This window comes from Peromyscus californicus, unplaced genomic scaffold (genome assembly GCF_007827085.1).
Source record: "Peromyscus californicus insignis strain IS unplaced genomic scaffold, ASM782708v3 Scaffold_8__1_contigs__length_139910024, whole genome shotgun sequence".
Taxonomy (NCBI): domain Eukaryota; kingdom Metazoa; phylum Chordata; class Mammalia; order Rodentia; family Cricetidae; genus Peromyscus; species Peromyscus californicus.
The window spans coordinates 25,517,744-25,543,215 of NW_026294606.1; positions in this window are offsets into that span (position 1 = coordinate 25,517,744).

Sequence of the window (25,472 nt, forward strand, 5' to 3'; positions counted from 1 at the left end):
TCTGATTTTAAAAAAAAACAGTTTTTATTCTAGTAATGCATTACTTGGGATTTCTTCTGCAGCTTCTCAAATGTCTTGTTGCTGTAAATTATGCAGCATTTAGGATAATGGCATTTTCCTCTCACTTCCTCACCATTTGGAGAAGTATAATTAACAGATTATCCCTTTCTGGGGACTGCAAGAAAATGGGATTTAATATTATTCTTTTTAGAAGACTGAGTGTGCCAGGTTGTAAGCTTAACAAATATTAATGTCACAGATACGACACAGGTCATATTTTTTCTATTCCAAATGGTTCCGATAATACAAGTTTAGGATCACAACAACATTAATTATAGGAGAAAATTCTTAAGATAGCACTCAGGAGAAGATTTCATCTCACTTCAAATAATTTTAGCTAATGAGTATTGCTTATGGGAATGCACTAATTATATTAAAGTGTAGCAATATTTGTATAGCTTTCTAGTTTAGAAATGATCTCAGCCCACCAACCCTACAAAACAGCTCAACAAGAATGACGCCTTTCCCACTGAATAAGAAACAGATGTTCAGATCAAGTGCTTGTTAAGTGTCTGATGAGGGCGGCTTGAGTGGGTCTTACATTTGGATTTGCTGCCAGAAAGCACTGATCAGAATTTCCTACTGAGGAATCAATCCAGGGTGCTGTCTGCTTAGACACCAACATCAAAACCCAGGCGTCAGTTATCTCTCCTGAAACAGTATGGGGCTTCAGAAAGAAGAAATCAAACTGGTAAACACAAAAGAACATCATAGGCATTGGAGGAGGTGTGAGAGTGGCAGCGTTTAACCTGCTCTGGTGCCTTTGAGAAACTCAAACTCTTATCTCATACAAGGTCACATGACTCAAAAGCTCTTTGCCAACAAATTGACAAAACCATCCATCCTAATAAACTGGCAAATGTTAAAGCCTACTTACATATATTCATATATATAGAGAGACATACACACACACACACATACACACACACACACACACACACACACACACACACACACACACACACATATATATATATATATATATATATATATATATATATATATATATATATATATATGAAATCGGTAAGTTATGGATCACCTAAAGGTAATTTTTAATGAGTACTTTAAACCTTCCTCACTTGAACTAGGTAGAATCTACTTATGACTTGCATGACTTATTTGTGGTCTTGTTATTTGTTTTATTTTCTGTATGTGTATGTGTATGGGTGCTTTGCCTGCATGTATATATGGGCACCACATGCTTGCTTGGTGCCCACAAAGGTATGAAGGTGTCAAATGCCTGGGATACAGATGGTTGTGAGCCACTACAGAGATGCTGTGGCTTCTGCAAGAGCAGCAGGTGCTCTTAACTGCTGAACCACGTCTCTAGCCCCATAGTCTCAACATGATATGATGATGATCTTGTCACAAAATAGATTTCCTCATTTGGTTCAGCCAGATCTTTACAACTACCCTGCCCCATCATTGCCTTGATCCCTCACCACCCAGACTACACTTGGCAAGTGCTTACTTACAGTTTTTAAATCATTTCACTCTTCTCTGCTACCTGGGAGAATGCATTTCTTCTGACCTCCTCTGAGTAGAAGTGACTTATGTGAGGGCTTTATTTCATTTTCCTAAGTATAATAGGGGAAAAGCATTTTGGAAAATATTAATGATTTTTTTCCTCACAAAAGTCTATTATTGTAACCTATGCTTTTCCCAGGTCCTATTCAAATGTTTAGGCCAACATATGGGTCCCTGTCCTTATTTCCTGTCTCTGATCTATTTATTTAAAAAAAATTACCCTCAGGAAAAAAAAGGGTTCAGCTTCAGCAAGTCACAAATTTACACCAAGGTGTTTGAGGAAAATAAGATTTTGCCAAAATTACCAATAAAATAATTAGATTCAATTTTTGAGGTAGAGGTGTAGTTATGAGAGAAGATATTTGTTGGCTCCTTAAGGGAATCCCAACAGCCAGAGAGGACCCTGAGAAGACGGTAAAACATCAGAGAAGGAATAATCCAACAGGTCGAGTGTGAGACCTGGCCACTCTCGTGGAATCTGCTGTGACAGCATAGAAGTAACAGCAAAACAAACTCCTAACACTGAAGACGACACCCACTTAGAAGAGTTGCACAGTACTCTCTCTCTCTCTCCCCACTGAACTATCCAGATCCAAGTCAACTCCAAGGAAAACTGAGGCCATACAAATGCCAGGTCAAGCTACACAACGTGTGTACTACAGAGTTGAAACTTGTGCTTGAAGTGAATTAAATTGATTTGTAGGCAATGAAAAAAATTATGTAACTCATACATCTGAGTTGCTGATTACTGAATCGCTTCCTTGCATGTCAAGGGACAGTGTTGTTGTATTCAATATGAAGAATTTCGATAAAATATTGCTAAGACAACAAAAAAAGACTTTTCATAACTTTCAAATTCTCCCGTTCTTTCTTGTCCCTCTCAATTAGGGTTATATGTGGATATTTTTATGTACAAACTTAATTAATTCACTCAACAAATATTGATTGAGATGCTATGCCATGTCCTATGAGAAATATAAAGAAATACACAACAGTCTGCTCCCTTGAGTGATTTATAATCTAATTGGTGACAGGGAAACAAATTAAGTGAACAATGTACTTTATTGGTATAAGCCAAGCAAGTTTTAAAAGTGATAAAAGTTGTATGAGTTTAGACAAATGAAGGAACAGGGTACTGGGATTGTCAAGGAAGACTTCACAAAGAAGTGTTTTATGAATATCAAATGAATCCCCAGTTGTGGCCAAGAAATTATTTCAGTGATTCCTGGCCAAGATTAGTAAAATAAGATGAGATGGAAATATCAAATGCATTATGTATGATTTAATCAAGTTTTTGTTTTCACACAAGTCTGTATGTTCTTTGTATTTCCTGGGTCTTGGTATAAAATGTATTTCTTATTGTGGATCATGAACAAAAGGTGTTAAGATCACTGCCATGCAAGAGGTAGATAAGGAACAGTTCCTTAAAGGAAAGGTATTACTATAGTACTCAGAGAGAAAACTTGACTAAGGTTGAGAACTGCATGGCCAAGTTTCTATGGCTTGTGGAAAATGGCAAGACATGAACCAGTAGTAAGGAAGCTACCTGTCTGGATGTACGTGAGAGAGTGAGCAGGAAGACTGAAACATAATCCTATGAAGACATTCTAAATACAAATTTTGTTTGAATATCGGCCTAATACCCAGTAGAAAAATTTGTTCAAGTGAGCTATTTCATTTCTCTTGAATCATATGTCAGAGTCAATCCATACATAGTCTTCTATTCTTCTGTAGTGTCCTTTTCCTTCCTAAAGTCACTTTTTCCTTCTACACTATTACCCAGTAATTTAGATGTAAGTCAGTATACCTGCATAGATCCAGTCATTCTCCAAACTACAATCCTTAAAACGCAAACTAGACAGCCCCCATCCTCCCTTGGCTTCCCCTTTCCATCATACAGGGAAGGCGGGAGCCACCTCACTCCCAAGCTGCTTAGTAACTAGAACTCTACTCAGCAGAAGGGAGCACCATGGATTTGGAGGGGAAAAGAAGAAACTGGAAAAGGCCAAACTCCTTTGGCTATTGACTCAACCAGTGCTGCGCACCATGTTATAACTTATGCTGGAAGTGATTATTATAGTGAGTCAGATTTGGGGGGGGGGGTGAAAAAATGTATTACTTTAATACTGTTTAGCAATTTGTCTTCAAACCTGAAATATTTGACCAGCAACAGGAAACGTTACTGGTTTCCTTATAATATCCACATGAAAGTCAAGACCAGGAAATTAAGACTTATAAATAGGGCTAGTGAGATGGCTCAGGCCATAAGGGCACTCACTGCCCAGCCTGATCACCTGAGTACAACCCCAGAGCCCTATATGGTGGAAGGAGAAAAGACTCCTGCAAGCTATCCTGTGACTTACACACACACACACACACACACACACACACACACACACACACACACACACACACACACACCATGCTAATAGGAGGTAGTGGAACCTTTAGACAGAACCAAATGGGAGGTCCTTAGGGCATTGAATGAGTGCCCTCCAAAGGATTATGGTCCCTATCCCTTCCTTTCCTCTCTTTTGCTTCTGGATATGAGGTCAGCATTTTTCCTTTGGACTCCCTTCCATTACCACCCAGCATCCTTACCAAAGGTCCAAAGCAATGGGGTCCATCTGATGTGGAACCTCTACAATCATGAGACAAATAAATTTTTGTCTTTATAGGTTAATTGTCTCAAGTATTGCGCTACAGTGACAGAGTTGACTTACACATGATACAATGAGCACAATTTTACTGAACTTCTGCTATGGGTGAGTCTAGTATGTCATTTCAAAGCAAGTATTTTTGAGATGAAATTATCAAGCTTGGGGACTGAATTCCTTTTTGATTGCATTCTGAAAGCTGGCCCACTTGAGCCTACATATACAGCTTGTAGTCTGACGTCTCCAACTGTTTTATCTAATCACCTCTAGGAAATCCACAAATCGATTGAGTAGACTATTTTCCAGATAAGGCAAGTGGTGCTCATTCAAGGTTAATGAAATTTCATGGTCACTGCCTTCACATACATCATCTTACAAAAGAATCCATGGGTTTTAAACAATCGCGTCAGCTTCCATTCCTTAAGAAGCCACGGTGAAATTCTTCAATTATTTCTGGTAAGTAATTTATCTGTACGATCCCTTCTAGTCTCTTCATTACTTTTATAGATGCAATCAATTATTTCAGTCAAACAAAATATACTGCCAACTTTCCGGAATTCCTAGAATGATTTTAACTACTCGCTTGGGGTTTTATTCAGTATGAGCATAAAAGTTATTATATTCTAATTGCTTGTGATTGTTACTACATTGAGATTTATTTTGGTTGGTTATTTCAAGACACTGTTAAAATGAATTTAGTGACTTCATTCTGGTTTTCCTGATTGATTCTATTATTAGGACTGTGAAAGCCTGGGGCCTTTTGGCCTTACTGAACATCTTGAACCATTTTTTAAACAGTTTGGGTTTGGCAAAGCCTATTTTACCAAGAACATTACTCCTTAATTTTTAAAAACCATGTGCTTTTTAAGGAAAATGTAACCCATATGTTCCTAATTCCTCTGTACTAAACACATCAAAATGTTTTGTAAGAATTGCTTGATTTCCAAGAAGCCTTGTGAATCTTCCTTATAAGAACTTTTAAGTTATTTTCTTTTAAAACAGGAAGTTATTTCTGCCGAGGATAAAGTTATTAGACAACAACTGTTTCATGAAACCCATGAGCTAAGTGGAGATCATTTATGTTTCTCTGGAATATATTTACTGAATAGAGTGGCAACACACATTGGGGACAGGGGGCACCCAATCATCAAATGAACAGTTATAAATCTATATGAATGTCTTCTGTGTCCTTCTAAATTGAAATGCTTGGCTATAAATATTCTATTTGACAAGAACACCTGTTTCAAAAGACTTTATTAGAAATAGTCCTTTTGTTTCATTTACATCTTTGGTGTAAAGACATCCCTTAGCTGAACGTCTCATTTCTTTTTTGGTACATCATTTTCCAAAGGATTTAGACATCTTGACCCAGTTTACCACCATTAATCCTAGCAGTAAAAATCAAAGAATATTAGTAAGTCAGAACTTGTGTGTGTGTGTGTGTGTGTGTGTGTGTGTGTGTGTGTGTGTGTGTGTGTGTACTCCCAGGGCTTCTGAATAGTCAACTAGCTCTTCAGGTTCCCACATTAGCCTCTCAATGAGAGTCCAAATTATTGGAGCCCAACATCTCCAAATGATAAAATTCAGTAATCACCATCATAGCCAAAATTAATAGATTGGGACGTTCAACCCAAATCTGGCACTTTGAAAGGGGAGCAGTTCTCCTTGAGATCACCATGGAGAGACCAGACAATCTGGGTGGCCTTTTCCTTGCAGAGGTTTTTGGGGGGCCGGCAGGAGGATGTTGGTTTCAGTATGATATGTTTTCCATCTTTCTTTCAGAGCAGATTTTAAGAAAATGGAAAATACTTTGCCCTGCCTTAAGCCTATGTGAGTCACCATCTTACTTTTGGTGAATTAGATCTTCTCTCTGTCACCCCCATTTGAGACACTTCTAGAGAGGCAATGATGTCTGCCCCATTGTATTGTTGTGTTGTGTTTTGTTTTGTTTTGTTTTTCTGGTTCCCCATTTGGCTTCTTCCATGTCTGTCCCTACATTGCCTGGATGGCAGATCCTTACATTCATCTGGCCAACCCAAAACTCCATACTCAGTAGATGTCCCAACAAAGCTGTTTCCTAGTTGATGGCTATCTACAGTTAATGCTGAGTGATATGAGAAACTATACCATTGAGTGAATGTGACGTTAGTGTCATGGTTCTAATGTAAAAAGCCCCCATAGCTCATTAATTTGAGCATTTGGTACCCAGCTGGAGGCATGGTTTTGACAGCTGTAGAACTTTAGAAGGGGGGGGGGCTCACTAGATCCCTGGGACCAGGCCTTGAGATCTAATGGCTTTACTTCCCTTCTTGTCTACTTTCTGCCTGCAGACATGTGACCAGGCACCTCAGGCTCAGGTAGCCATACTTTCCCTGCCAGGCTTGACTGTAGCCTTTCTTAGAACTTGAGCCAAAATGAACCCCTCCTCCCCTAAGTCACTGTGTCACCTATTATCACAGTAACAAGAAAACGGACTAATAAGTACGTTAGCACTGGTGTTCGTAATCTTAAACTATACAGACAGGAAGTGCAGAGCAGAGACTTCATTGCCATCCTCTCTGCACTTCCATTTTCTCCTCTGGAAGTGATGAAGGGACAGAAAGGCGCCAGCAGCATTTCCTTCAAAATACTATGAAACAATTCTTTTTAAATACATTTTGAGATTACAGTATAATTACATTATTTCCCCCTTCCCTTCCTTCCCTCCCTTGCACCACCCCCTTTGCTCTCTCACAAATTCACGAACTCTTTTTTTTTCAATTGGTGTGTGTGTGTATTTTATGTAACCTGCTCAGTCTGTATAATGTTCTTACATGTATATGTTTTCAAGGCTGAAATTTGTTACTGGATAATCAGTTGGTGTTCTCTCAGCATTCCTTAGTGCCTGTAGTTTTTTGTCCAGGGTCAAGGCTTCCTGAACTTTCTCTTTTCCACGCTAGCGTGTCTATTGGCATCCTCCCTGCTCAGTTGTGTTTAGGAAGCCGTGTTGGTGAGACTTCACAGATGTCTGACATTCCTAGGAGACACAATCTCACAGAAAACTTCCTGTTCCTCTGGCTTCACTATCCCTGGGAAGTTGGCTAGGTTTCCTGAACCAGGCATCATTCCCTTCTTATTGAGCAGGCCTTAAGTCCAATTAGAGAGCTGTTGGTTAAGGCCAAGTTACGCGTACCACTACTGCACCCTTAGGATTGCCGTGCCATACTGCTCATTGTTTGAAACAATCCTTAATTTATCTTGAAGCAATTCTGTAAGTGAAGGGTTGGCCCTTTGCAGTTGGATTTTGGTGGCATGTAGTGCTTCTTGATGGAAGCATTTAGACTGCAATATGAGAACACAAAGATAGGAATTCTGTCTTTGTGGATTTTAGGTCATAAATAAACAAGCATTCAAGCAGCTGTGACTATGCCTAATTAAAGTTTCTATTGATAGGGAAGAAAAGTGAAATCTGGAGATTCTCATTCTCTACACAGAAGTATAAAAGTGAGCGACAGTCTCGGTCACCAAGGAAGATACGGTGTTAGCAGAACTCTAGGAGCACTGATCAGAAGGAAGGAGGATGGAAGGCTGAGGAAGAGATGGAAACTAGGCTGTCATGTGAGGCCAGGTAGGGATCTGAGGGTCATGCTGCAACCAAGGATATTCAGATCTGAGTGGCCTATACTGCCACAAGGTGCCATCGTGACATCTGGGCCGAGGCTGCAACTGGGGGCCATGTCTGGGTCGATGGCCCTGTCTCAGCCAGGGTCTGTGTTGATGTCTGTGACCCCTGATACCATCGAAGGCCATTCAGATGCCAGGGGTATGGGCTGCTACATGTGGCCATGTTGGTGTCCCAGGGCCACACTGCCGTGGCCCTTGTTGATGGAGGCCATGTCGATATGAGTGGCCTGCCCTGCCACCTGGGACCATGGTAACAAATAGATCCAGGCTGCTACTGGAGACCATGTCTGGGTCCATGGTCCTACCACAGCCAAGGTCTATGTTGATGTCCATGGCCCATGGTAACACCAAAGGCCACATGGATGTTCGGGATCTAGGCTGTAACCTGTTGCCATGTTGGTGTCTGAGGGCCACGTTGCTATGGGGACCATGCCGATTTAGGTGGCCTGTGCTTCCCCATGGGGCCATGGTATCCTCCCGGCCTGGGGCCTAGGTCCTAGATCCATGTCTGGGTCTATGGCCCAGCAGCACCAGGGACTGAGTGATGTCTGTAGTTTCTGCCTGGGGTCTGGGCTGACACCTGAGATGATATTGGTGTCTGAGGGCCTTGCTGCTGCTGGGGCCATTCTGATATGGGCGGCCTGTGCTGCCAAGTGGGCCATGGTGTCATCTAAGCCTGAACTGCTGCCAAAGGCCATGTCTGGGTCCATGATACTGCTACAACTGGGGACTGTAATGATGTTTATGGCTCGTGTTGCCACAGGGAGTCATATGAACCATTAGTGTTGAAATCAGAGGGCTGTGCTAAGCAGGCTCCATCTCTCGATGGTCTTGTGATAGCTAGCCATGCCTCTCAATAGTCACTTCAGCAGGAGAGCTCTGTCTCTCTTCTGAGGTGGGTGGTCCCAGTGGCCCAGACTGACCAGCTCAGCTACCCACATCCTGGGCCTTGTGTTAGCCCACCCTAACATCTACCGCATCTATGACCTGCTGGAGTATGTGAAGGGACTGGTCCTCCAGAACGATAACCTCAGGACCCCATGGCTCAGGGCAAGAGCAGGATATCTGAGAGTTGTTTTGGTGAGGGTCCAGTGATGATGGTGTGCCAGAGGCCTTGAATCAGACCAACGACTCATTGCAATGAACATTTTGTGGGTGGGGCTTATTTGACAAAAGGGTCCACTGCACGACACACTGTAGGACCCAATGCCATTAGAATGAAGAAGAGGGTGGAAAGACAGGGGAGGGAGGTGGCTTTGTTTGGTATTAATTGGTTTTGGGGGGTTGAGGGGAGGATATGGAGGGACTGGGAGGTAAGCCGAATTGGGGTGCATGATGTGAAATTCTCAAAGAGTCCAAAAAGAATTATGTTATAAAAAAGAGAAGAGATAGAAAACAAAATTTCAACACTATTTTTGAAGCAGTACAATGTAAATATTATTTAAATTTCATTTTTTTCTGTCTTATATCATACTTTTTATTTTTAAAATTAAAACTTTTTAAGTTCAGAACAATGAAAATATGCAAGATTGAATTCCAATTTGTGTTAGTTCTTGTCACCTTGACTTGCACACACATTTCCATGTGGTGAATTTCTTTCAGCTTCACTACCTCAAGTGTCTCAGTCAGGGTTCTGTTGCTGTGAAGAGACATGATGTCCATGGCAACTCTTATAAAGGGAAGCATTTAATTGGGGGCTGGTTTAGAAGTTCAGAGGTTTAGTCCATTAGCATCCAGTGGGAAACATAACCACATGCAGGCAGACATGGTGCTGGAGAAAGAGCTAAAAGTTCTACATCTGGATCCTTGGGCAGCAGGAAGATAGAATGACACTGGGCCTGGCTTGAGCTTCTGAAATCTCAAAGCCCACCCCCAATGACATAGTTCCTCCGACAAGACCATGCCTACTCCCACAAGGCATCACCTCCTAATGGTGCCACTCCCTATCGACTTATGGGGGCCATTTTTATTCAAATCACCCTACCAAGGTAATAAAGTTGTAACCATAAAGAAAAGAAAGTAGACAATTGGTTATTTTAATTCTTTTCAAAGCATGAGCCAATCTTTGTAAAGAATCATGACAATTCTAGGCCTGGAGTACAACTGGATACTTTTGCTATGTCTTGTCCAAGAGGCCAGAGGAGAGATGGAGAAGAACCATACAAAGACCATGAAATTAAGTAATGTAATGGAAACTTTGGGATGGTGAGGACATTAAAAAAAAAAAAAAACTAAAACTCCAATCAAAAAGAATAAGGGTAAGATTAGTCAAAAGCATGCTTTAAAATGGTCCAAAGTGTGCTGAAATGAGCTGTGAACTACACACTTGTGTTTGTCCCTATGACTAGGACCTGTCGAAACTCTCATCCCTGGTGTGCTGGGTTGAGCTATGGGAATTTGGGAAGGTGATTAAGACACTGAAGTAGACCCTTGTCAAAGGAATCAGTGCTCTTAGGAACTGCCTTGCTGCTTCCACCATGTTGAGACACAGCCAGAAGATCATCCACCCTTGAGAACTATGAGATGTAAATTTTTCTTGATTATATGTCACCCCACATATATTTTGCTACAGCAGTCTAAATGCACCAAGCCAACAGGCTAATACAATTCTGCTGTGTTAAAAGATTCAAGGATTTCATAGGTATAAATAGTACAGAATGTGGGATTTGGGGAGATGGCTCAGTGAATAGAATGTCCACTGCACATGCATGAGGACCAGAATTTGGATCTTCAGCACACAGGGTCATGCTGCCTATAGCCCCAGTGCCTGGGAAGCAGAGATGAGTGGATCCACAGGTCGTGCTGGACAGCCAGAGTAGCCCACACAGAAAGCCCCAAGTTCAATGAGAGAGCCTGTCTTTTTTTTAAAAAAAAAAAAAAAGTAAAGAGCCACTGCGGAGGAGTATTCCGTGTCTACCACTGATGACTGCACACTCACACTTGGGTTCACACAATGTGTGAACACATGTACACTTATGATTATACCACACATACATAAAAATAAATTAATTTTAAAATGCACAATGGAATCCCTGCACATGTGTTTTAAGTAGTAACTGGTAGATCCATTCATAACTCTCCATTAAATTAATGGCATAAATTAGCTTTACCTCTTGTGAATACACATCACCAACATTTTTAAATTTAAATGCTAAACAACAAAAAATATAATTCATGTGAAATTCATGGTGTAATTCATGGTATCATGAGAAGCAGTCATGCTCCATATGACCATCACCAAAATATTAACAATGTTTTTAAGGAGAAACTAACACTTCAAAATTACATTGTTCTCAGTAATCTATTTCAGTATGCCACACACTTTCACATGCGGTTTAAATTTTTCTGTAATATGTAGCATTTGGTTAGGAAACGGGGAGATAAAAAGAATTCTCCAGGAGTGAGATGAAGGAAGAGAGGAAAACCACAATGAAGAAAAGAATCCAAACAACTTGAATTTAGATAAATTTTTAAATGTAACCACTGATCTAACTAGCTTGATCTGTAATAGTTAGAATGCTCTATTTAAAAATATAAAAACGAAAATAAAGAACACCAAGAGAAAGTCTAGCTGCCTGCACTTTATTATTGCTTTTCACAAATGCACATTTTGACTGGTTACTTTTCACTCTTACTTTTGTATAATTTTCCTTGAAATTGAGACCCTGGAGGAATTAAAGAGCTGTGCGTTGAGGACAGTAATAAAGTAGGCATGTAAAGTGGACATGGACGTTCCCAATACACATATTTCTGGTGTACTTTCTAAGACTCAGACACATTAAGAGCAATGAAGTGGGCCCTTTTCTTTTTGAACCGTCCACCATGCTTCAAAAAGGTAACATTAGCCAGATCTGAGAGCTTTCCGTTAATGGGGAAGCATTCAGAGTTACCACAATTAAATAAACTCATTTCGCCGTGAATCTTACATATTTGTTCAACCCTTTCTTCCTTAATCGAAAGCCGTGCTGACCCGCCACCTGCAATAGCAGCGGCTTTGCAGTGAAGTCTGTCTGAGCTCTTGGTAACAGTAATAATATAAGACAGGCTTTATGTTGCTTATGGACTGAGAGTAAACACCGGGTTCATGAAGGAAAAGCAGTTTGTTTACCCATGTGAGGTGAATGAACTTTTCCAGGGGAACAGGATGTGATGCCCTCAAGGAGGTAATTTATTAAATGGAGCCAGAAATGTGTGCTCATTTCACTGGTCTGAATAGAGCAAAAGGTATCCTCATTAAGCAGTTATTGTGAGACACTAGGGTTTCTGTAGCAGGTACTATGCAAACATCACTTGTCTGCTCACCCCACCCACCCCAGCGTTATAACAAGGTGGCAATACCTAATAGGCTATTCTGCACCACAATCATGCATTGATAGAGGGGAACGAAGCCATTTTCTAAGGAGTCAGGGCACCTTAGTTTGCCTGATCTTCAAGCACATAATTCAGTTCACTCATCTGTAAACATGGAATTTCAGAAAGACCTATAAAATCCATTTCAATTCTAAACTAAGATTATTGACTCATTTTTTTCCTCAGTGTCTTGAGTAGTGTCTACCAAATTCTATTATAACATTTTTATCTCAGAAATGCCTTTTCTCTTTTTAGCCCAAATAATCATCTAAATTTAAACAAGGTTTTAATTGCTAGACTGTATTTCTCATGCCTCCAAAATACATGGAGAAACCATGACCATGACCGTGCAAAAGCTGTCTTATATGTGTGGTAAAGGCCCCTTAAAAATAACTGGATGTCCAGATAACAAAAACTTGAGCAGTTACATCATTCCTTACTAACTTTACTCTCCGTCCTCAAAGCAGATCATTTCCTACCATGCTGTGATGTAGATAGTACCATGTTGTAGGGACTTCTCCAACCCTGGAGGTGTGGGCAAGACACAGACTCAAACAAAGCCCAATTGTGTCTCCTATAAAACTCATCAATCGACCTTGAGAACACAATAAGTTCAGCTATCAGGTGTTTTGAAACGAAAGAAATGAAAATGACAATTTATTTGTGAAAATTGAAGCTAGGTGGACTCTGGACAAAATTCAGTGTGACAATTTCAAGTTGCTACTGGGGAAATGGGAGTAGTGTCTGCTAAAAGGGAAATCCACACAAATGTGAAGCACCTTGTTTTACCACCCTAATTGTTTTTCAGGGCCCAGGGCTCAGCTCCTCAGAACACACACACACACCCTCTTCTCCTAAGAGTGCTCACATATTTCAGTGCCATACAGCCTCTACAAAAGCACCAACTTACTGGTTTGGTTTCTTTGGATGAAATTGCCATCAGGACACACTGTTCTGTCCTTGAAGACAAGCACTGTGCTGCACTCCTCTTAGTTCCCAGCATTTAACACTGTACACGGGCTAGATGATGGACAAAGTGTGCTCATCCATAGGCATGAAGCATCAGAGATGACCTTCTTTAAAATACACCAAGAATTGAACATTCTCAAAACATTCAAATACATGAAATGTACCCAGTAGTCACTGGTGCCAGGCACTTCACCGTCCTTAAAATGGCCTAAGGAGACATGATCACCCCAAGTCATAGAAAAGGGTATTTCCAACGAGTTCGGTCACTTGTCCACTGTCCTATCGCTAGCATTCCAGAGCACGACACCCTGCCTGTCTGGTAACAGATCCTGAATTCTTTGCATGGCAGTGTATTTCCTCACCTTAGTGACTGCTAATTTTAAACCATCCAACCCTGGACTCTGTGAATGCCATTATGCAAGGGGTGGGGGGGAGGGGGGGTGCAGAGAGGAAATTATGTTCAGGCCTCAAGGCTGGCTAGCATTTTCCAGTCAGATCCTCACTTGGTAAGCATTTTCTCTTGCACCCCCATTATTTTGCTTCATCACTGTCTCACCAAAGATCCACCCTCCAGAGGGACAAGGATGTCTGAAAATAGTACAGTAGGAAGCAAAAACCAACTTAAAAGATCATTAAATGCTGTGACTTTTCAGGTCACCAGGGGATCAAAGAGGGATGTGGAAGCCAGGGGAAAGGACGACTTCTATCACATTTCCAATTGGATTGACTCTTCAAAGTGGGGCATGTGAGCCATGGGCCTAATTATCACAGAGCAACAGGTACAGAGGTTGCCATTCTTAGTTCCTGTTACTTCTCTGAGGCTAGTCCTCTGGCAGGCTGCACTCCTGCCTCGGTCTAGGGTGCTGGTGAAGTTCAAGGTCATGACACATACCTTCTCAAGATAAGACTCATTGATACTGGACCCCATCTTTGCTCCACACTCAAACACTTGAGTAGGAAGAAGGTAAAGAATCAGGTTATGTCAAGAATTACCCTGCACTCAAAAGGTGACCAGCAGGCATCTTGGCATAGGTTCCCATTAGTTCATAACCTGTTCTTATAACTCTTAGCTTCAGAGGAAGGGCCTGGTTCTGATGATTAGGTAATTTGTCAGAACACTTTGGCCCATGTAATTCTAAGGGTTTCCAGACCTGGGGATCTGTTGTCATGTTTTCAAACTCATTTTCATTTATAATGTGGAAATTTGTGATGAATACGAATGTTTATCTTCTTAAAAACAGAACTTGCAGAATCTAAAGTCCTACAACTTCTTTCTTCAGCTTCCAAATGGAGTCACTCATAAGTAAAAGGCTAATCTTCATTCACTAAATCTAGGTTCCATATTAGAACTGTTGTGCACACAAGTGCATGACAAATGTCATAACTGTATTTGTCATAAATACACACTTAGCACTTTCCTAGAGGTTTCTATGTGAACTCTTCTACTAGCTACCTCACAGCAAATCTTGAAGGTAGTAATGGTAAAAACCAAGGATTGCTCCAATCATGTAGCTATTTAAACAAACATTATGTATATATATATATATATATATATATATGTGTGTGTGTGTGTGTGTGTGTGTGTGTGTGTGTGTGTGTGTGTGTATGTATGTATGTATGTATATATATGTATGTATGTATGTATAACTAAATTATCCTATCATCCTTGCAATGGTTTAGGTACTCAATGTCCCCCAAAGCTCCATATGTGAAGGATTTGTTCCGAGAGTGGTGCTCTTAGGATATGACAGTAACCTTTAAAAGGTGGGCTCAGATTTATCACAATCACAAGAAGCTCATGAACAAATCTCTCAAAGGCTATGAGGAAAATTTACTTATTATCATCTGAAATAGAATGAACTTGCCATCTGAATCATTGTGCTTGTTTTATTATAATCTATATTGATAGCCATGGTTGTTGTGTCCCATTATAAGCTTTAAGGTTCCAGCTATCTCTGACTATAAAATTGGGTAAAGCATTTTCCATACATGCATCCAGCAGAATAGTTCCTGCAATTTGGCTGTAGACCTATGGATCCACGTACCTTAGGGAGCCATACGCCTGTGGCCTCTGATACTGGCTCACCATACTTCCTGACTTCACCAGCTTGTGCCTTGCATTCATTGTGCCCAAACAGGGAACTTTTGAAAAGAAAGAGTCTTGCTATAAACTTTGAAACCTTTACAGACCAGAAGACTCTAATGTGGTTTAACAAAAGGCTAGTTTTTGTTTTATAGTATCATATTCTTTTCATTTTCATGAAAAATGAGTGATATAAATATTTTAACTGACAACATACATTCAAATTCATAACATTTATCTGAAAACAAATACCTATGTGTAGATTCATTTGGCAATAACACACTTCCAAGGTCTTCAAAGCCTGGTCTCTGTTTTGACTTTAGCATTGTCTGTCATAGACAGTAAACAATCTACAAATTCCAACTTCAGTATCTCTTGAGCAGGGCAAATCCTTAGTGCTGATGATGAAGTAACATGAATTTGAAGTCTGGTTAAAATGTTATCATCTACTGTTATGTTTTTTTGTTTGTTAGTTTGTTTCATTTTTTTTGTTTTGTTTTTCCAGACAGGATTTTTCTGTTTAGCCCTGGCTGTCCTGGAACCCTCTCTGTAGACCAAGTTGGCCTCGAACACAGAGATCCACCTGCTTCTGCCTCCCTCCCAAGGACCGGGGGGATCAAAGGCTTGTGCCACCACTGCCCGACATTTGTTTTGACTCTTCCTCTCACACCCAACTTAGTCTTCACAGAAATACACTTTGTTTTTGATTTTTTATAACTTTTCACACAATATTTTTATCATCGTTTTCCCCTTCCCAAACTCCTCATAGATCCTCTCCACCTCCCTACACACCCAACATTAGTATCATGTTCCTAAAACATAAAACACAGAAAAGAGTTCACTGGAACATGTACTATTGGAGCTCTAACTTTGGTGAAAACCTTAGAAACAGACACTCTTCATGTGGCCTGTTTTGTCTCAAACACCAAAGGCACTGACAGTTCTGGAGATCAAGATATTTCTGGGCAGAGGGATCCAAGCTGCAGATATTTAGGATGGTGTTAAAGACCATATGAAAATTCCCCTAACCAAAAGAGTGTTTCCTACCTGAATGTGATTTGCAAAGCAAAATCACTTAGCAGATCAAAATTTAAGATAGTTCAAAATTTGTTCTTTGGTAAAAATTAAAATTCAATTGCCATTTTAAAACTCAATATGAATCTCACAAATTCCTGTTACACTTCATAGTCTTATTTTTTTAAAAAAAAATCTTAATCTACGTATTCTGAGATCTCTACCAAAATCCTGAATCCATTCCTACCTCCTACCTTTGACACCTCAGTTCTGAACTTCCATCTCTTCCTCCATGGACTTTAGAACAACTTGCTCTTCCTAACTCCTTGATCATTACTATTTTCCTGATGGTTACATCTGATCATGTTACTTGCTTGTTTCAAACCCCTTGTGGATCCACAATTAGACACAAACTTTTGGTCTGAAGTCCCTTTTTCAATCCATTATTATCAAGCTCCCAATACTAATTTTGTATTCACCTTAATCATGGGAGAGCTCATACTATCCTTCCCCTTGTGTGTTTTCTCAGCTTTACCAACTGTGGTGGTTTGAATGCAATTGGCGCCCATAATCTCATAGGAAGTGGCACTAATTAGGAGGTGTGGCTTTATTGGAGTGGGAACATCTTTGTTGGAGGAAGTGTGTCACTGTGGGGTCCAGCTTTGAGGTTTCCTATGCTCAGTGTGCTGCCCAGTCTATCAGTCAACTTCCTGTTGCCTGAAGATGTAGCACTCTCAACTCTAGCATGACATCTGTTTGCATACTGCCATGTTCCCAATCATGATGATACTGGACTGGACCTCTGAAACTATAAGCATAAATAAGCCACCCCAATTAAATGTTTTCTTTATAAGAGTTGCTGTGGTCACGGTGTCTCTTTGCAGCAATAAAAAACCTAACTAAGGTATCAACTGATAACACACACTTGCCTTTTAAGATCTATTTCAATGTCATATCCTCAACAAAATCCTTTAATGAGCCATCACAGAGGGCAACACTCAGTCACTGTGTTTCAATATTATGTGGTTTGTAACTCTAATAAACTGACCCCACTGGAAAGTTTATATGTATCTGTTGCTCCAACATGACAGTAAGGTTTCAAGAATGCAGCTTGTCTCATTGCTTTCATAGATCTTACATTAAGCCAACAATTGTCATAACTCCTTAGCTCAGAAATTGTTTGAATAATCAATGAATAATAAAGTGGGAGGAATATGAGAATAAAATCTTTCAATATTGTTAATCAATGCCTAACCTGGGCCTTAAAAACTAGAATGGAGAAAATTGGACTTTTAAAATTGGTGTTTCTAAAAATACTTAGATACATAAAACATGAACTTATTTGACCCTGAAACGCTGCAGAGAAAGATGAGATGCCACATGACACATTCCCAGAATTATTTTCTTATTCAAGAAAGAAAAGGGCCCTTCAGAAAAAGCAGCCTGGATGTTCAGAACCACAGAATATTTTGAAATAAAATATTCCAAGGTAAGAGGAAAAAGTATGATAGCAATTCACAACAAAAAGACTGGTACATCCCTTAGACCACAGAGTTTAAGAGCTAATTGTGAGCCAAACTCTTGGGAACTCACCCTTCCTGTAATTGACTATTTTGCTGGAAATAGATATTTATCATGTCTTTGCTGTCCACAAGAAAATGATTTCTCCAAAAGTAAAGTGTTTTGTGCCTACTCACCTTCTTTTTGCTCTGGAGACAGCCTCTAAATCAAGGTGGCTTGTATAGTGGCCCGCTGTATTGCCTGTCTTAAGGGAGCCCGTGCTGTATTCAGACTGATAAGTTCCACTGAGTCTGAATTTGATGATGCAATAAATTTGCACCATTTCTCGAAAAGTGCAAATCAAAAAAGTGTAGTTTTCCCAGTGCTTGAGAAAGTGATGAAAAGTCCTCTGTGTGTCTCTATGTCACATTTTAGAAAAATAATCAAAATACTGTGGATGGACTCAAGTTTTATTCCTCATGCTTCACCATTTAGCCTCTCCACTCCTCCCCTTCTCTGTTCATAGGAAGCTTTTCCACCCTCTAATACATCCCAGGTGATCTCAGATCTTCCAAATCTCCAAAGCTCCCACTGCTGTTCTTCTCTACCTGCGTTTCTTCCTGTTCCTTCTTCCTTCTTTTGTGCCCAACCCAACAGAACTCATTGGCTAGCCTTTACGGTGACCATGTAGGAATCAAGCAGAAGGCAAGACCCTTCTTCTCATGGGCTACAGGACTGAGCTCTAAGCACTACTGAGAGAGAGAATCAGATGGGAGTGGTGGCGTTCCTTATCAATGCTCTCTGCTGAAGTTTCAAAACTGAATTTTTCTTTCTGAACTTCCGTTAATATTACAGCATTCAATTTAATGTGCAGGGCCAGTGTATGTCTTCTTTTGTATCTGGCAGGTGCTGGATGAAAAAGAGCTATGTACTGTCAGCTCTGGGGAAAATGAAAGTACCCAACATTAAGAATGATCACGTTAGAAAGAAATTTTGAGAGGGGCAAAAAAAAAATCAATACTTGGTTTTGGACGTATTCAGGTTGTGGATTTGAACTGACATCCAAGTAGCCATGACCTACTCAAATTCAGGGGCCAGATAGAGTTTGGGGATCACCCCAAAAGCTGTAGGATACTTAGGAAGTCAGTGTAGGTGCAGAGGACAGTCAGAAGAGGACTGTCCGCGGGCTGACCTGGTGGCATGAGGTCATGAGAACTGTGTATGGGAACAATAGAACTTTGCTAAAACAGTTCCCTCAGCCCTTTCTAGTGGCAAACATCTCCCCTTATCCATATTGCTTTCCAAAGTTGCGGTTACCAGTGTCCAAACATGGTCTAAAACATCAAATTGAAGTTTCCAGAAATAAGCAGTTAATAAACCTTTATTCATTGTTCCAAGGCACAGAAGACCATCTTGTGAGTCCCACTCCATACATTGGGAAGTAGTTCATCCCTCTACCCAGGGTATCTACACTGTTTGCACCACACACTAGTCACAATCTTACGTTCCATAGACTGCCACAGCTGTGCACAGTTTGTGCTCAGGGAAACTTTCTTTTTTTTTTAATAATGTCCCCGAAGCACAAGAGTCATGATGCTGGTGACATACATACATCAGAGTGATTCCTTTAAGCTAAAATGTAGAAATTCGTGACTTTTAAAAAGAATAAAAAACAACTGAGGTTACTTAGATCTTAGCAAGAAGGGACCTGTTAATGAAACTATATAAGGAGGAAAGAAATGTGGGCTTCAGACTGCAAGGTTTACAGCCACAGGATGTGTCGTTGAAATGGCAAAACATCAGATTTGTGCATCTGTGAATGCGTGTGTTGGGGAAAGACAAAGTATGCACCTTTGGAACTATGCATGGTTTCAGGCACCCACTGAGGATTCTAGATAAGGAAACAGGAAAGAATGATGGTATTAGATATTACATGCGTCAGAAACAAACTTCTTTGGGAGTTAAACTATTAGATTTCAAGGTTTATTTGAGTCTTCAATTAGTGTTACATAAAATAGGCATTGGTATCTATCCTGAGTGAATAGAAAATAAACAAAATCAACGGAAATCTACGAAATTGGCAGGAAACCAACATCTGAGGTGGAGAATGTGCAGCCCTAAGTTAAGCGGCCACAAGCATGTTTAATAACAAGGGGCTCATGATGTGTTAAAACAGAGACCACTAATCTCTCAGGCCAGTAACTCTAGAAAATAAAACTGGAAAAATAGAATTATAAGGGGCATGCAATGTTACTAGCTTTGTTTGGCAAGGTATCAGAAGAAATAAGCACAGGAAAGAATCGCCCACTGTATGCATAGAAATGGGGGGAATAAATAATTTAAACCTGGAAACATTGGGAATGCTTTTCTCAAACATTAAGAAAATACACTATAACTTGAAGATGGGGCCATTTGACAAAATTCAGTTCTACCTTCAGCTCAAGCCTCATGGTTTTATGGTACATGTCACAGGACTGAGGAAAAAAAAATGAATGATGAGGAAGAGCTAAAGAAATCCTATGACTTCAAGAATCCTATTTAAGAAAAAACTGTGGGTGTAGGGGTGCCTACTGCCATATTGGAAGCAAAGAGATGAAAGTCTTACTAATTTTAAAGAAACAGCATTACTGAAACAACTTTACACCAGGATTTAAAAGTCTTTGACTGAACTTTAAAGCAAGTCTTGGGCCACCCAACTCACATAGGCAGGAAGCAGGCAGTGAAACTCCAAATCTTTCATCTCCTACTGTGGCCACGGCCAATAACAGACAAGCAAAAAAGCACCCATGGCAGAACCCAGAGCCACAGAGGACAATGACCATGAATATTCCAAGAACCCCAATCTTAGAGCTCCATCACCAAGGTCTCACAATGGCCACCTCAACATCTTAGCTATTTCCACAAACCAGTGACTAGTGTATGGCTTGCAGGTTTCTGTTCTCTGAAGGGAGAGCTTTTGTAGTTAACTTGTCCTGGGCCATGTGAGATGTGTCAGCTGATGAGGTGAAACATAAAATTTGCTAATAATTAAGAAACCTAAAACACAATACTAACTTTGCATATTGAAAGACCAGGGAAGAGTACAAGATCTTTTACATATATATTTATGTGTATACACGGCCATCCCTTGATATTTTCAGGGGACTGGTTCCTCTAAGTCTGTGACTGAGGATTCTTTCCTGGCATGTCATGTGTTCATCATGCCCAGACGGCTGCATGTTAGCAGACAGCAGGCTCTACAGACCTCAGCAAAGGAGCCGAGCTGCCCATCACTGGCAGTGCACTGGGAGGAGGGGAAATGGGAAGAACCAGGTCTACTGAGGAGCATCAGGTCCATGCACAGAGTTTCCCTGGGAAAGCACACCCAGTCTGAAGCTACTGAGCTCAGGCTATCTATCTAAAATTGCTTCCTAACAGGCACCCCTTGGAATTCAGGAGCATTCCTAGTTAATATTTAGGGTTTGTTCACAGAAATCATTGTCTTTCTGGATTCAGAGAAAAGAAATTACATTTCTTCAATACCAGAGCATTAGTCATTGGATACCATCCTGCATACCCTGCAAAGATCCCAATATCCATTCCAAACCAGCAGAACAAAACTTACCTTGAAGTGTATGCAAGGCTGTGCTCTACGATTGTCCCTTCAATTCTAAATGTGTATGAACAGGATGTGATTTTTACGCCCCCTGAGCATGCTATTTATACCTTTCTAAAAGTTCTTGATACTCCTAGTGCTTGCTTATAATCTACTTATAAATGATAATACTATACCACTAGGGAAGGGACATAATTGAGTTACATGCCAAGTGATAATTCAGTGATTCTGAAAAGGGCTGTATACCATTTTCTCTATGTGGATTATGGTCACACAGATAACTGAGAACTGATGCATTTCTTCAGATTGTGGTTGTCTATTTTAGACTGGAAAGGTCTGGGAAGTAGAAATGTTTTAATACCCTTGACTAAAGGCTTAGTGTCATGTCATGCACTTAAGCCCTTTTTCAAATTCAAATGTGAATATTTTGATGCTAAAAATGTTCCAAAACTCTTCTAAGACCTTATTGCAGTTGACAATATTCATTTGGTTTTTTGAGGTTGTCTCTTTTGAACATCATACCAGATGTTCAGACATGATTTGTAAACTAAATTCTACCTGAATTATTCTGCAGATTTCTAGCCTGGCTTAAGATAAAGACTGTCATGCTTTTAGCAGAAAAGTTAAAAGTTAGTGTTCAATCTGTTCAGCTTGGCTTTTTATTCTTCTATTATCTATACGCCTAACAGAATCTACACACCTGATAAAATGGAACTTCAACTTCGGGGTACCCTGGAGCTTGGGTCGTGTTCTGATACAGTAAAGAAGTATAAAGGACATGAATCAAGCCAAAGTACTTAACTACTGTCTTGAGATCTCAACCATAGTTCTTTTGGCTGCACTAAAGTAAGTGATCATATTGCAAAGACACAGCTGTTCCCCTCTCCAAGATAAATTCTCAAATAAGAAGGCAGATATCAGAGACATTCTTTACCCATTCAGGTTGGCTATAGAGCATGAATAAGACATAAAGATGTAGGATCTTACACCACCCAAAGTGGCAACTGTCTATTCTGACAGCTGCACTGTTCACCTTGTAACTGCTGCATACAGCTGACAGCAGGAGTATACCAATGTGTCTTCTTGCCTTCTGGCTTCTAAATGAGGCCTAACACTGAAGAGTTCTGGCATCAAGTTTAAAAGAGGGAGGAGAATGAAAAGAATATTTGTGCCCCCTTAGCTCCCTGACAGTGGAATCACCTTGACTTGCTGGTTCCTTCTATGAAGATAACATCTCCTGGATCCTAACAGCATAACTCAGTGGTAGGATTAGTAGCATCCATGAGATGCTCGATTCATCCTCAGGACCAGAGCAAGAGAAAAGCAAACAGAGCAGGGGAAATAAAAATAAAGTCCACAATTCTTCCCAAGGTAGCCCATCCATAAGACTTTGTCTCTCTAGCAAAGTCATCTTTTAGAAACAAGACCATGGTTACTTGTCTTGGGGCTCATTATATCCAGATACTCAATTTTTCACTGGCATCTTTGCAAATAGTCCCATCATAATGACTTCTTGAATGACCCTACAGGAAAAGATGGGCATTTCCTAACATGATGCTGATTGGTTCAGTCATTCTGTCATTGCGATGTCCATTTATTCTCATGGGTCTTTGTGAAAACCCATGGTTCCCTCTACAATCAACCTTGTCAGAATCAAGGATAAAGCTGGGAAATCTAAATTCCACTCTCCACTGAGCACTCTGTATACAACAGAACTTTCTCCAGACAATGATGCCTTTATGTCTAAAAAGCAATCATACACTTAAATTATAGATCAGCTGCTCTTCTGCCTGGCTCCAACCTGTTTTATCTCTACTGTACTGATTCTTTAGAAATTAGAAAAGTTTCAAATTAACATTTTTGGTGACAGTTCTTCTTCCTTGTGTTTCTTCTTCCACTGTTCCTGAAGAGTCTCCATTGAGATAGGGACAGTGCTCACAAAGTGTTCATAATTCCAAATTCTGGTTTTGGTGGGAATTGTGTATCTGCAGTAAGCTAACCAAACGAAGTCATGGTAGAAGTGAACAGATTACTTGCCTCCTTAAAACCAGGTAAAACTTGTTTCACATTTCACAAAAATGTTCCATGACATCACCTAAGGAAAATCATGGGAGGACCTCAAATACATATAATAAAATTTCAAAGGGAGAGAGACTAGTAAATGACAGATTATCGTCCATGGAATATGTTCAAAAGCACTGTTTGACATGCCTGTATTTAAAATCATTAAAATGAAAGTGATTGTCATTAGAGGTAATTTATGTGTTATAGAAATTTGACTAAGCAAATCATCACATAGAATTCCTATTCAGACGACTTAGCGACATGTGTTTTTCTCTCACAGAAAATTATTACTTGGGGCCTTGTCTCTTTATCCCTGAATCCTAATATTTATATAGATTTTTCACAATGAAGAACCCTTCTCATGTATGGTGACATCTCTGAGCCATTTGCAATTTATGGATTCCTTTAAGGATTTAAAGGTGAAGACTGTCCTCAGTCAAGGACAAGAGACAAAGCAAAAACTTCTGGATTTGGTTTGGAAGGGTCTACTGATATTCTCAACTCCACTAATGGGCTAGTAACGTCATGTTCTGCAGATGAATCCTCTGATCACCTCTAAGAGATGTGCATTATTATCCCCACTTTTCCCAGTGGTTCAATGACTAACCTGAGTCACTTGGATGACTTTGAGGTTAGATACCATGTTCGATCTTGTCTGCTCTCCCATGGTGCTGTCCTACTTTTACTGCTGAGAATAATTACTTGAATTGTACTACGAAGATTGTGCATGGTTACAGTCAAGATTTATCGACCCAATATGCCAAGATTTCCAGAATTTTAGTAGTAAATTAGTGGCTTATAAATCTTACCTCATCTTCAAATCATGGATCCATTTATTTAGATTCTGCTCTAGTTCGAATCTATTGCCTTCGTTAATTCAAAAACACCTCAAGTTCATCCCATGGTGTTAAAATACAAGATGTATCTGCGCCCTGACTAAGTGTGCTGCACATTATTTGAACCCCTTTTGCTTTGCTCTGTTTTTGTGTCCCTCTGTGATGTTCCTTCCTGTCCCTGCCTCACTAGCTCCCACCAGACTCCTCAACTGCTTGACTCAGAGATACAACTATAAATTTATCCGTGTGAAGTTGTGTTCTTACAGGCCAGAAGCAATAGAATATTGCCAGCTTAATACGATTTAACTTGATGTAGTTCTAATGCTTCAAAATGCTGATGTTATGTCTTGTTGTGATGAAGAAAATGAGGACCACTAACTCATAGAAAGACCTGGTTCTGAATCATTCTCCCACTGAGAAGATAAGTAACTTCAGGGAAGCTATCATTTCTTCTGGGAGACTTTCTGTAACTGAAGGTGATGGACAATAAAACAAGTGAAGAAAATGCAAATCCTTAGTTTGAAAAAAATAGAGGCAGAACAGACCTCAGAAACTGTTCTCCAGGTGGTTTAAACCAGTTGGGGAAACTGGTGCAGAATAAGTATACAAAATAATGTTCCCAGTGATGGTAGATGTTTTAAGGGGAAAAATAACTAAACTAAAATGCAGTTCCTCAACAAAAGAAACGCAGAGGTCAAGGACATAGCCCAGTCAGTAAAGCGCTTGGCTTTGAAGTTTGACAGCCCAAGCTCAATCCCAAGAACCCATGAGGAAAGTACATGTCTGGATATCCCAGTACTGGGGAGACAGATACAGGAAGATACCTGGAGCTTGCTGGTCAGGCAGTCTAGCCCCTGTGTCCTGAGATAAGGTGGAGACTTCCCAACATGCAGATACACACACAAAGACTCACACACACAAAACCAAATTAATTAATTGCATTTTTCAAAAGAGAGAACTTTTATGATGATTTAGTTCCGAAATTACAACCCTGAAACAAACAATATCTAAAATTACTTTAATGGCCTTCCTAAACACTTTTGGAGTCATTTTCCCTTAGAATGCAAGTCGGTACAATTGCATATGAGTAATAGCTTAGGGTATAAATCTGAGGTCTCAAACACGTACCCACAAAAACTCTTGTTTTCTCT